Genomic DNA, 12,608 nt, shown 5'->3' with positions numbered 1-12,608 from the left:
GAACTTGTGCCACGAGAATCACTTTAGAACAAACTTTACCCTTTTATCATCTCTCCTTGGACCGTATACTCTTAGAACCTGTGACCATCACTTACCGTCTATGGAACAGAACAAATTGGACTAGACTGTTCATTTTCCATCAGGTCATAAAACGTGGTGAATATTTTAAAATTTATTATAGTTAGGCTAATGGACTTAAAACATGTGGCAAATATCAATTCTGAATTTTCTTAAAAAATCACTTGGGCTTTTAATTAAAGATGGCAGATTGAACACATACCAGTGTACCTTTGCTCTTTCTTGTTGCACTATAACAGGGTAACAGCAAAAGGACTGTTTTTTTTTTTTTTTTTTTTTTAACAAGACATAAACCTGGGAGGAAAGGAGAATAGAAGAGCTGATCAGAGCAACGAAAGTTTGGAGGCTGAAAGCAGAAGAACAATTGGTCATTCAGCAGGCAGTGGGCCAAGCTCTAGAAGTGATGGTAAATGTGGCCTGAAAACGGGATGACCGTGAGACTGTTTAAGAATTCAATCCCAAACCTCCTCCCTCTCTTCAAGCAGACCAGTGACTGCACATCCCTCACCTTATCAGAAACAGGAGACCTGGCATTTAAAGAAGAGAAGTTCCAGAAAAAGGAGGAGAGGAAATAATCAAATAAATAATTAAAGATTCCCAGAAGTTAAGGATGTGCATTTTCCAGCACAAAGGACAAAATGATGCATACCAATGCACGTCATTGTGAATTTTCCAAAGGCCAGGACCAAAAAATGGTCCTAGAAACTACCAAAGAGAGAAAAACAGGAATATATACAAAGGATCAAAACCAGAATGACATTTTATTTCTCAACCAAAGCACTGGAAGCTAGAAGACAATGGAGGAACGCCTTCAAGATTAGAAAGGAAAATGATTTCAACCTGGAATTCTACACTCAACCAAATTGTTCATTAAGGGTGAGAGAAGACTAAAAATAAAAGTTTAGTTATCTCAGAAAAAATGTAATTCCTACGTATCTTTTCCCAGAAAGCTACTGGAGGATGTGCTCCACTAAAATCAGAGAGTAAAACAATTGTTACAGAGAATTATGTTACAATAAACCATTAAACCAAACAATAAAAATCTACCATAATAAGTGAAGAAGATTTCCAAGATGGTGGTGAAGGAAGATTCCAAAATGATGGTAAAAGGAGAATCCAAGATGAAATTTTTGCAGCAGGTCAGAAGACTCAGACGAAATGATGCCAGAAGGACAAAACTGATGGAAAATCTTATGATTTTGAACCCACGGAAAGGAGACTGGAGATCTCTGGGAACAGAGCATAGATACCTCAGCAAACAAACAACAACAAGAAAGACAGTTCTAAACCATGGGGAAAACACAGAGTTGTGCAGGAAAGGAAGATGAATCATTACCCATTATTGGCTCAGCTATAAACAGTGGTCACATAGTCATAATAAACACAGCATAAACCACTGTCTAAGCAAATTTATGGTGTAATTGTTTGGGGAGGACAGAGGGCTGGGCAATCGGGGTGGGCAGGGCTGAAAGAGACCTTAACCTTCCTCTTCCACACTACTGTGAAGCCATGGAGCATTCTGGAAACTGAAAAGTCAAGTAACTGCCATAGAAGCACGTTATTTGGAGACACTGAGCAAGTGTCAGGAACAACCAAACTAGTGGAAAGTAGCTGCTTCTGAAGGGTGGGACGGGAAGGTGGCCGTCTTTCATAAGCCTTCTGGAAGTGGTTGTGCATATAACTTTAATGAAAATAAAAACTAAAATAAGAAAGTATAATACAGGTTATCCACTTAGATTTACTCCTGCAAGAAATGCACCTCACGCTGAGCCTAGATGTCAAATCTGCATGGATAGCGATCTATTTTTATCTCTTTATAAATAGAATAGTTTTCAATGTACAGACTATCTCCAAATTTCAGCTCCAGATTCAGAGCCTACATTTACCAAAACCAATTTTTAAAAAATTTATTTATTTATTAAAAAAATTTTAAATTGAAGTATAGTTGATTTACAATGTTTCAGGTGTACAGCAAAGTGATTCAGGTATATATATATACACACACACACACACACACACACACACACACACGTATATATTCTTTTTCAGATTCTTTTTCATTACAGGTTATTACAAGGTATTGAATATAGTTCCCTGTGTTATAAGCAGGTCCTTGTTGTTTATTTTATATATAGTAGTGTGTATCTGTTAATCTCAAATTCCTAACTCATCTCTCCCCTCACTTTCCCCTTTGGTAACCATAAGTTTGTTTTCTATGTCTGTGAGTCTATTTATGCAAAACCAATTTTTCTATAGAAGCAATGAACTGGAAGACAAATAAGGAGGCAAATTAGGGAATAATTTTTCTCCACACTCTAGAAGGAATTAAAGCATCGTTGATTCTGCAATATCTATAGTGAAAGCTGTGACCATGACCTCATGTCCACCTCTACCTTCCCTTTCTGTGACCACCACTCACCACAGTAGTGAAGATTTACCTGACACTTCCTGCAAACAAGAGGACTGGAAGAGTTATTTCATTCAATCCTACAGCAACCCCAAAAGGTGGGCAGTGTCACCCTCATTGGCCTGCAATCTGGACCTGACCAAGGTGAAGCCTTGACCGTGGTCATACGACTACCAGTGGGGTGGGGGCTTGGATCTGAACCCAGAAGCCTGGGTCTCACGGCCCTGACCCGACACTCTATGCTACAATGCGTAAACAGAGGCAGGGTAAAAGCAGATACCCATCTGTGACACCTCTCATGGAGATATTTTTTTCTCCATGACATTAAGCCATTAGGCAGGTGCATTAGAGATGGCAGCCAAAGGAGGGAAGAGTTGGAGGTGAGAGACCAAAAAGCAGCTACCACAGCTCAATTTAAAAATATACTGCTCTAAAGAGACTCAGGGCAAGTTATCAAGGCAGAAGGAGTGACCACAGTGACAATAGACAGGGATACAGATAGGGTATGGACATATTCCAGGAGGGAGAGAGTCAGTTAGAAAACTGGGAAACTACTCCATTTAGCTAGTGTTTTTTTTTTTTTTTTAAAAAAAAGAACACCAATGCAGTTCATTGTTTGCTGATGGAATATTTTACTTTGCCACAGATGTGGATACACTGATGCTTGGTTCTAAGCCACTCTCTTTGCTTCTTGGTGAAGGGGCTTTTATCTCGAGAAGAGGCCAGCGACCATGTGACTCATTCGTTGGCAGGGAGGGATCTGTCAGCACCCCTGCATCAACATGGGAGGGAGGCTCTTTGGTATCTGTTGGCAGGCGTCACCCAACCCAGAGCGGGGGAGATGGTGATGAGAAGACAGTGCTTCCTGAGCACTTTGCAAAGTGAACAGGGGTCCTGGGAGAGAACCAACAGTGAGTAATGCTGCCCTTGACCTCATTAATCAATAATACAGATGGCACAGATTATGAGAGGCCATCCGCCGGCAGACTCCTCCAGAAATTAAAGCCAGAGGCTCTGTTTTCCCCTATAGCTCTAGGAATCCCTCCCAGCTGGAATTTCATCTTATTTCTTTTCTATTTCTGGAGTGCATTTCACTCTTTTTCTATTGAATATATGCAGCTTCAGTTTCCTTCTTATAATTTCATGTAGCTTCAGAGTGGCATGAGGCGAAAAGAAAAAAAAAAAAACAATCCACACTTCCAAAACAGAGGAAAATACCTTCTCCTTTATTCAAATGTTGAGTGATAATCCGGAATTCTCACTCCTTCCAGGAGGTTAAAATTAATTATTCATGATAAAATGATATATTTTCTGCATATGGATTTGTATTGCAAATCTATATACAGCTATTGATATATATGCTAATATACACACATACATATGAACAGATAGCATATATAATAGGATTTAATATTTATGATTTTTCTTGATGGAGAATGGAATTTGACATTGCAGACACATTTTAAAAGGAACAAATACCCTCAACCTGTGAGCACTTTGCCTTTTTAAAAAGCCATTGAAGCAGTCAGAATACCATAATGGTTACATGACATAAAACATAAAACTGCTATCGTTTCAGAGAAATGTTATTTCACACAAATTTCATGGAAAAGGGATCTGAAAATCATAACATGAGTTTTGTTCCAAGCTTTTGAGCTGACACAGTTCCTACAGCCAATTCTTATCTCAGGAAAGACAGCCATGCGATGTGGAGCAGGGATGGGGGCTCTGGGGTGTCCCCCACATGGTATGAGGGTGACCAGTGGTGCTAGGGGTCAGAGCAGGTGAGGGAGAGGTCTTGGCGCTACTGTCTTTTCCTTATTCAAGTACACTTTCAAAACACTTAGATCCTGGGAAAAGTCACCGAAATACAAATGGCTCCTGCTTTCTGGAAATTTACAGCCGAGAATGGACAGTAATAGGTCATGATAACTGGGATTGACTTATATACACGAATATGTATAAAATTGATAACTAATAAGAACCTGCTGTATAAAAAAATAAATAAAATTTAAAAAATAGGTTGTGTAAAAAGACAATAATAAGCTTTTGCAATAATAAGCTTTAATGTCCTCTTATTAATCTTTGCAAACAGGAAGAGGAAATGAAGTCATATTTTAAATTTTATTTTTTCTAAGAAAACCCATTCTGAGCTCTAGTTTTACTTAAGGAAGACAAATGACAAGTAACCAAGCTGCTACTGGAGATACATTTAAATAAAAACAAGGCCACATCAGGACCGTGCAGGCACACAGTATCTCCCGAATGCTCTTCATTGGTCAGGCTGAACAATAAGCACAGAGGCTCTAATGACCTGAAGTGCCTGGGATGCAGCAGTGCCTTCTCAATCATTCAAAACAGCAGGTGCAGGAGTTTTCACGTTGGATGTAAGTGTTGCCTGCTAGGCCTTCAAAACTTGGTAGCTCGGACTGTTCTCGCACACATCAGAATTAAGGGGGGGTCAGTTCCGTCTTAGGGGAGGACTGCACCAGCTGTGCTCCTGGAGCCCTTTGCCTAGTCACCTAGGACCAGGTGCGGGGTCTGCACTCACTGCCAGGCATTGCTGTGCCAACCCTAGGGACCAGCACTAGGTACAAGTTTGCTGAATAAAAGTAGGGCATTTAGGGTAATTTCATGTAAGCGGACGTGTTAGCTTGGATGTACCCAGAAGCAGAGCCTGAGGCAAGGATTCGAATGCATATGGTTTATTTGAGAGGTGATTCTAGGAAACGCTGTTGGGGGAAGTGAGGCAGGTGATGAAAAGGTAATAAGCAAGTCACAGCAGCAGGAAACTGGGGCACGATCCTGGTGGGGCGCTCTGGGGGACCTTGGAGAACATGCCTCTCTCCTGTCTCATCCAAGGGGAGAGGGAGTTGGGGTATTTATCCACCTACTCCCACCAGTCATTGCTTCAGGGCTGCACCTGTATTATTGATTCCCTGGCCAAGGAGGGCCCTCAGACAGAGAAACACAGGTTCTGGCAGGGGGAAGTCAGGCCAGTGGGAACTGAAACGGTAAGGGCGAGGGTCATGGGTGGGGCACCAGCAGTGTCTGCTTTAACCCTAAACGTGGATTTACATAATAATCCAATAATCAGAGTAAGCATTCCTAGACACACACACACTCACACACACACACACACACACACACACACACACAGAGTTTTGTAAGCCTAAAAATACAACTCGTATATATACCACATGTTTATCCATTCATCTGCCGGTGGACACTTAGGTTGCTTCCATGTCTTGGCTATTGTAAATAGTGCTGCAGTGAACACTGGGGTGCATGTATCTTTTCAAATTATAGTTTTCTCCAGATATATGCCCAGGAGTGGTATTACTCAGCCATAAAAAAGGAATGAAATAATGCCATTTGCAGCACCATGGATGGACCTAGAGATTATCATACAAAGTGAAGTTAGACAGAGAAAGACAAACATATGATATTGCTCATATGTGGAATCTAAAAAGATGATACAAATGAACTTACTTATAAAACAGAAACAGACCCACAGACATAGAAAACAAACTTATGGTTACCAAAGGGGAAAGCGGGAGAGGGATAAATAAGGAGTTTCAGATTAACATACACACACTACTATATATAAAATAGCATATATATACTATACAACCTACTGTATAGCACAGGGAACTATACTCAATATTTTGTAATAACCTACAAAGGAAAAGAATCTGAAAAAGAATAAATATATACATATGTACAACTGAATCACTTTGCTGTACACCTGAAGCTAACACAACATTGTAAATTCAACTACACTTCAGTAAAAAAAAAAAAAAAACCAATCCCATTTACATAAGGTTCTAAAGCAGAGCATATGAACTGTGCTGTTTTAAGTCTGGAATAGTGTTCCCCTGGGGCCGGGGGTAGAGTCTGAAAGGGCACGAGGGGCTCCTGGAGGCCAGGACTGTTCTCTTTCTTGATCAGGTCCTGGTGACTGGGGTGTGCTCAGTTGTGAAAAGTCATTTAGCTGTACTTATGATGTACTTCTGTGTACTGCTGTGAACTTTTCTGAATCTACGTGGTACTTCAATAAAAATCTTATTCAAACAAAACAAAAATGCAATTACAAGGTTAGTTGTTAACGTGAATTTTACGTATTTATTTTAACAGTAACTACTCCATCACACCTGCAGTTGGCTTATTAGTAGAGTTGCCAGAAAAAATACAGGACACCCAGTTGAATTTGAATTTCAAGTAAACGATAACTAACTTAAAAGTATGATCTCAAGTATCACCTGGAAGAATATACTGAAAATATATTTGTTGCTTATCTGAAAACTGAAATTTAACGGGATGCCCTATGTTATGTGAAATCTGGTAACCCTATGTATTAGATTTTGGGCATTGGTTGAGATAACTATTTTGACTTTCTTTGGATAAGCACAAAATTGGAAGTTTAGTGATTTTGGAATAAATATTCTTAGGATGAGGGGAAAGCTGAACCTTTTCTACATTGTCTACTTATGCTGGATATTGACGGCTGTTTTATTCCAGCCATTTGGCTTGCTCAGAGTTTTTTTTCTTTCCCCCTTTGTTTCTTGTTAATTGTAGTAATTGCCCACATGTTCATTACAATTTTGTGGGAGATTTCTACCACACCAAGACTTTTTCCTTCTCTTGAAAAAAGCCTGAAGACCTGGCAACAGGGGGTTATTCTCGTGCCACCGTGGAGCTGTCAGGGGAGCCCTTTCTAGGTGGATGTGCATCCTTCGGCCCTCACTGACCCCTCCCCTTCCCTCTATGTTCCTCAGCTGCAAAGGCAAGAGTCAACCACCATGTACTCCTTCCTTTCTGCTACTAATGTCCTCAGACCTGACCCCTTCACTCATTTATTCTGTATACCTGGGCGCTGCCAGGACAGGCATTTGTGATCCCTAATCTGGAAGAATTATTTTAATTAGCCTTGACAATGCTGAACACACCAGCGGCCACTTCTTTACAACCAACGCTGTGCTCAGGATTCTAAACATTCTGTGCTACGTGTTCCTTTGCACTCACTGGACCCCTTTTCAGAACTGTGTATTAAAAGGCAAAAAAAAAAAAATAACAAAGAACTATAAAGAAACCGATTCACTGAAATCCAGTTATCAAAACAGTGAGAACTCAAGATATCGTCATACATGCCTCTCTATTAACAAGAGCCAGTAAACTTCCTTATTGTAAGAAATCAGTTGTTTAAGTGTAGTGATCAGTGGGAAGGGTCTGGAGTACCTGCAGTAACTGTAACATAGCACGAAAACAGCTTGTGTGTCTATTGGAGACAAAATCCCAGCTCACGTTACCATGGCCTGTTCCTCATGAATAATGAAGTGAAATGTTAAATAGAAGTGGTTAGCAAAAAGAAAGATGTATTTTTTCTCATCAAGTTCACAGGCCCCTTAATCTACTTTTTGGCAACAGAAGCCCTGAGGCTCTGCCCTTTCTCAGTCCCTGGCTCTTTGACATTTAATTACTTGTCCCTCCACCAGAAGGGGGACGGGAGGTAAGGTGGTTCTCTGTCCATCCTGGCTGCGCCGATGAGAACTTAGGGGGAGAGCTTGAAGCTAACAGCAAAAACACTGTTTGGGGCTGTCTGTGGATTTCCATTATGTGTGCTTTCTGTTTCATCCGTTATCACAGAGAGAAACTTGGCCACATTTACAGTTTTCCTGGAAGAATTAACGTGGCTCCTACAACATGCAGTCTCTTATCTCAGCCCGGTAAGTGCCAAGTGGAAGTCATTCCGCTGAGGACTGAGGAGATGCTCCCTCCACGGCTTAGTGCCATCTCCGCTAGTTACCCAAGTGTGGTCGGGACAGCCTGTTAGGACTGCAGCTCTCAGGCCCCACTCTAGACCCGCTGCACCCGAATCTGCCTCTTAACAAGACCGCCGGGGGACCCACATGTGCGTTACGGTGTGAGAAGCGCTGGCTTAGGGGATGCAGAATTTTGGAGTCTGAGTCACACCTGTGACCTTGCAGTATAAACAGCAAGAGACTGGGGCCTGCAGCCCTCACCCTGGGGTGGGAGGTCTGGACAGGATGCAGTGGGCATGGGTCGCCACTTAGGGTCTTTGCGCTAGAGAGCAACTGGGTGTGTCTGAGTTGCAGCTGCAAACTAGAAACACCGCTTGTGTGGGGTTTCCTACTTCATCAATTTCTAGCACCAACTCGGCTTAAGATGCTGGGGGAAACCACCCTTTGGTACAAACCAGGCCAGAACATTCCTGCTCCCTCCCAAGCTCTCGTACTCGACCTATTGAAAAGACAATATAAAGAAATCCAAATCAGTGGTGCTGAAGTTATTTTAAACTTTATACCATTTGGGTTAGTAGCCAGGTACACAGAGGAGGCAAATATGTCCTCATTTTATCAATTATGAAGCCTAAAAGGACAATGTCAAGCTTGAGGGATCGTTTCACTGTCCCGATCTGTAACACAGTCTTGTGGGACTAGGGTCTCCAAGATGGGGTGGGGCTTCTCTGCCTTTGAAGTGCTGATAGAAAAGGAAGCTAAGACATATCCTGTGAGTTCAGAAATCAGACAGCTAAGACCGTGTATTTGAGTTGAAGCTTCTGGAAGTAAGAACCTGGCTAAAAGTACATTATTACATTAGCATTTGGTGTTTACATTACCACGATGTTTTCCAGGCTGTCAGAAAACCGGTAATGTAAGCATAAGGGGAAGATGCTCCTTTTCCTTCTCGTCTCTCTGGAAATTAAAATGCTGGAGGCAAAGGGGGATAGAAAGACAGGAGAGACAGCTACTTCCCAGTCCACAGGCTTGGATATGGATTTGGAAGGGTCCGTTTCAAACCTGGAAGGATCCACATTTCTCTGGCTTCATCAAGTTACAGAGGACAGGAAATGTGGACCGTGTACTTTAAAACGAAGCTTCCTACCTACTGTTTGATGACGGTTGGAGCTTGCGTCATATCGGGAGCTCATCTGACCTATTCTGTGTCCAAAGGAAACGTGGGTGGCTGCCACCGTGGGAGCGCCAGGTTGGAAAGGAAGCACTTGTCGCCTCTCAGGTGTGGACTCAGGGTCACACTCTGATCTCGGGGGTGTGCAGTGATATTTTCATACCAAGAAATACTGGTTGCTGCGTCTGTGTGGCTCATCCGGCGCCAGTAGATCCATCAGGCAATTTATTTTAGGTACTTTCTGTGACTCAGGGTAGGGAGAACAGGACGCCCATGAGTCAATTCCGCAGCCACGGAAAACTGAACACAAGAAGGTTTCTTTAACGGATGCTTGGAAGATAACGTCCCCCTGCATTAAAGATCTTGAGAATTAAAATACGGTAACATCAAAACACATCTAGACTTGATCTGCCTTAAGCAGTGAAGCAGAGGCTCAGGCAGCCAGTAAAACCTGCCAGCTGACAAAAGCCTCTTCCCTAAAGAGCGGACTAGTTTCTAGCCAAAATCACGGGGAGAAGTTATCTAAGTATTTATGTTAATTTCACTTTGCAAATGACCGTGTAAATGGAGAGCAGTGAGTGCCTTAGCTGTTCCCAGGATCAGAAGTGCCATCAAGTGCGGTGTGGAAAGTAAAGCAGTAAGGATACGGTGCTTGTCCTGTTTGGAGGAAGTGGAGACATGAGGTGGGCTGGGGTGGGCGTGGGACCTCGCCCCTCTATCTGTGCCTCCTCTCCGTCCCCCGACTCTTCCCAACGCACGGCCTGCAGGCCTGAGCTTCTCCCCGGCCTCGCCCTTCACGTGCTGTGAACCGAAGCTCGGCCTGTGCTCATCCTCACGTCACGTCTCCACCTGGAATGACCACTGTTACCCACACCAGCCCCTCAGCAGTGTGCAAGGATCCACGCAGAAGTGTCTGAGAAGATCCTAAGACTCCGGGGTGAGCGGAAGGCCGTCCATGGAGGCATTAGGAACAAAGAGTGGCTTTACCTGGAGCGCCCTGTCTCGTTCCCAGGAAAGAAAAAGCCCCTCAGAACGATTTGGGGCTTTCAGGGACCCGGTACTGGGCTGTTTCCCAGGATGCCATGGCCCGCGATGGAGTCCCTTCCTTAACAGCCAACATTTAAAAGTTGGTTCTTATGTGCCAAACGCTGCACCAAGCACTCTTCCCGCCTTTTTCCTTCCAATCTTTTACTCTTGACATTTTACACATGAGTCAACCAAGGCTAAGCAAGGTTACATAATCTGCCCAGGGGTCAGAGTTTGAAAGTGATTGAGCCACACCTTGAACCAGGTCTGAATACCTACGGAGCCCACACAGTCACCCCTTTGCCAGGGATTATAAAACTTAGCTGATCATAAGAATGACCTGGGTCTGTTTGATAATAGATTCCTGGGCCCACCCCAGGCTTTTTGAATCAGACGCTCAACTGTGGCTGCACACTGGAATCACCTGGAAGCTTTAGGAAACACTCATGCCTGGGTCCCACCCCCGGAGATGCTGAGTTAGCTGAGCCAGGCTCTGGCTGGGCCACTGGGATTTTTCAAAGCTTCCCAGGTGATTCCTAACATCCAGCAGGGGTTGAGACCACTGCCCCATCCTGCTACCACCTGTTAGGCTGAAGGATGTCTAGATAATCAGAAATGATTATCTGCGCTGTCCCACACAGCGCAGAAGGAAACCCCACCTATGTGTATGAGATTTTGAGAAGTAACAATAGGTTTTACCTATTCCTTATGAATATTTCAGAGCCCACACACTAGCAGTGTTGCCATCCATCAGTCTGCTTAAAAAGTAGATCTGTTTTAATATCTCTTTTAGATTTAGAATAAAAATTTACTTTGAGGGCTTCCCTGGTGGCGCAGTGGTTGAGAGTCCGCCTGCCGATGCAGGGGACACGGGTTCGTGCCCCGGTCCAGGAAGATCCCACATGCCGCGGAGTGGCTGGGCCCGTGAGCCATGGCCGTTGAGCCTGCCCGTCCGGAGCCTGTGCTCCGCAACGGGAAGGGCCCCAAGAGTGAGAGGCCCGCGTACCGCAAAAAAAAAAAAAAAAAAAAAATTTACTTTGAGAGTCACATCAGGATAAAAGAAGAAGTGCGGAATTGCTGGGTGTCACTTTTAGCTGGAAAGACTCAAAGGCGGGGGGCTGGAATCATCGGAAGTTTTGTTCACTGGCGGGGCTGGTGGCTGACGTCGGCTGTCAACTGGGTTCCCAGCTAGGGCTACTGGCCTAACCTACCAATGGTCTCTCCCTGTGGCTGGGGCTTCCTCACAGTGTGGCAGCCTCGGGGCAGTTGGACCACTTAAATGAGGGCTCTGGGCTCCAAATGTAAGTGTCCCAAGAGAACAGGCAGAAGCTGCATAGCCTTTTATGAGCTGGTCTCAAAGGTCATATAGCTTCACTTTTACTAAGTCACAGACTGATAAAGTCTAATCATTGTCTGGAGCCTTAAAGTTGGATAAAAGTATTAGCAAGAAAGTTTTAATATAGTTCCCTTCAAACGAAACAAATACTTAATAAAATGTTTATTTAAAAAAATTTTTTTTGATGTGGACCATTTTTAAAGTCTTTATTGAATTTGTTACAATATTGCTTCTGTTTCACGTTTCTTTTTGGTTTTTTGGCCCCAAGGCATGTGGGATCTTAGCTCCCTGACCAGGGATCAAACCCACACCCCCTGCAGTGGAAGGCAAAATCTTAACCGCTGGACCACCAGGGAAGTCCCAAAATGTTTAAATCAAATTTCCTAAGGGTGCATTTGGTTGCCTAAGTCATGCACATGTATACAAATTACTTCCAATCTTGGGAGACAGAAGGGTCATACACTGTTTCCATCGACTTCTTCCTATTTCTATCTGATTTGCAATTAACAATCCACTGAAATTTGTAGGTCTTGTGTAAGATAAACTTTCAAATATAAAAGTGATGATTATGGTTTAAGAAAATCAAGCAGTACAACTGACTGTGTGTGAAAATAAAAATCTTCTGCCTGCCCTTGCCCTTCACCCCCGTCTCACTCCCCAGAGGTAACCATTCTAAACATTTCTGCATTGGGTTATTTTAGGTGTCACAAAACTAATACCAACTAATTTGCTTCTACCTTTGTATATTGGTTTCTATTGACATCTCACTATGAAACACGAGAAAAGCAGTAGGGCAGATGGTGAAGACCAGGACCCCTGGCCAGAGTCTCT

General features: G+C 43.2%; 1 protein-coding gene across 1 annotated transcript in view; it reads right to left on the bottom strand.

Annotated features, from left to right (window-relative positions):
- The window catches only part of SLC24A3 (solute carrier family 24 member 3), a 460,077-nt gene that overhangs the window by 59,919 nt on the left and 387,550 nt on the right, over positions 1–12,608 (bottom strand). The gene's annotated exons all lie outside the window — the stretch shown is intronic.

This window comes from Globicephala melas, chromosome 15 (genome assembly GCF_963455315.2).
Source record: "Globicephala melas chromosome 15, mGloMel1.2, whole genome shotgun sequence".
Classification (NCBI taxonomy): Eukaryota; Metazoa; Chordata; class Mammalia; order Artiodactyla; family Delphinidae; genus Globicephala; species Globicephala melas.
The sequence above is the reverse complement of the archived record's forward strand: the minus strand, read 5'-3'. Positions and strand labels throughout refer to the sequence as shown.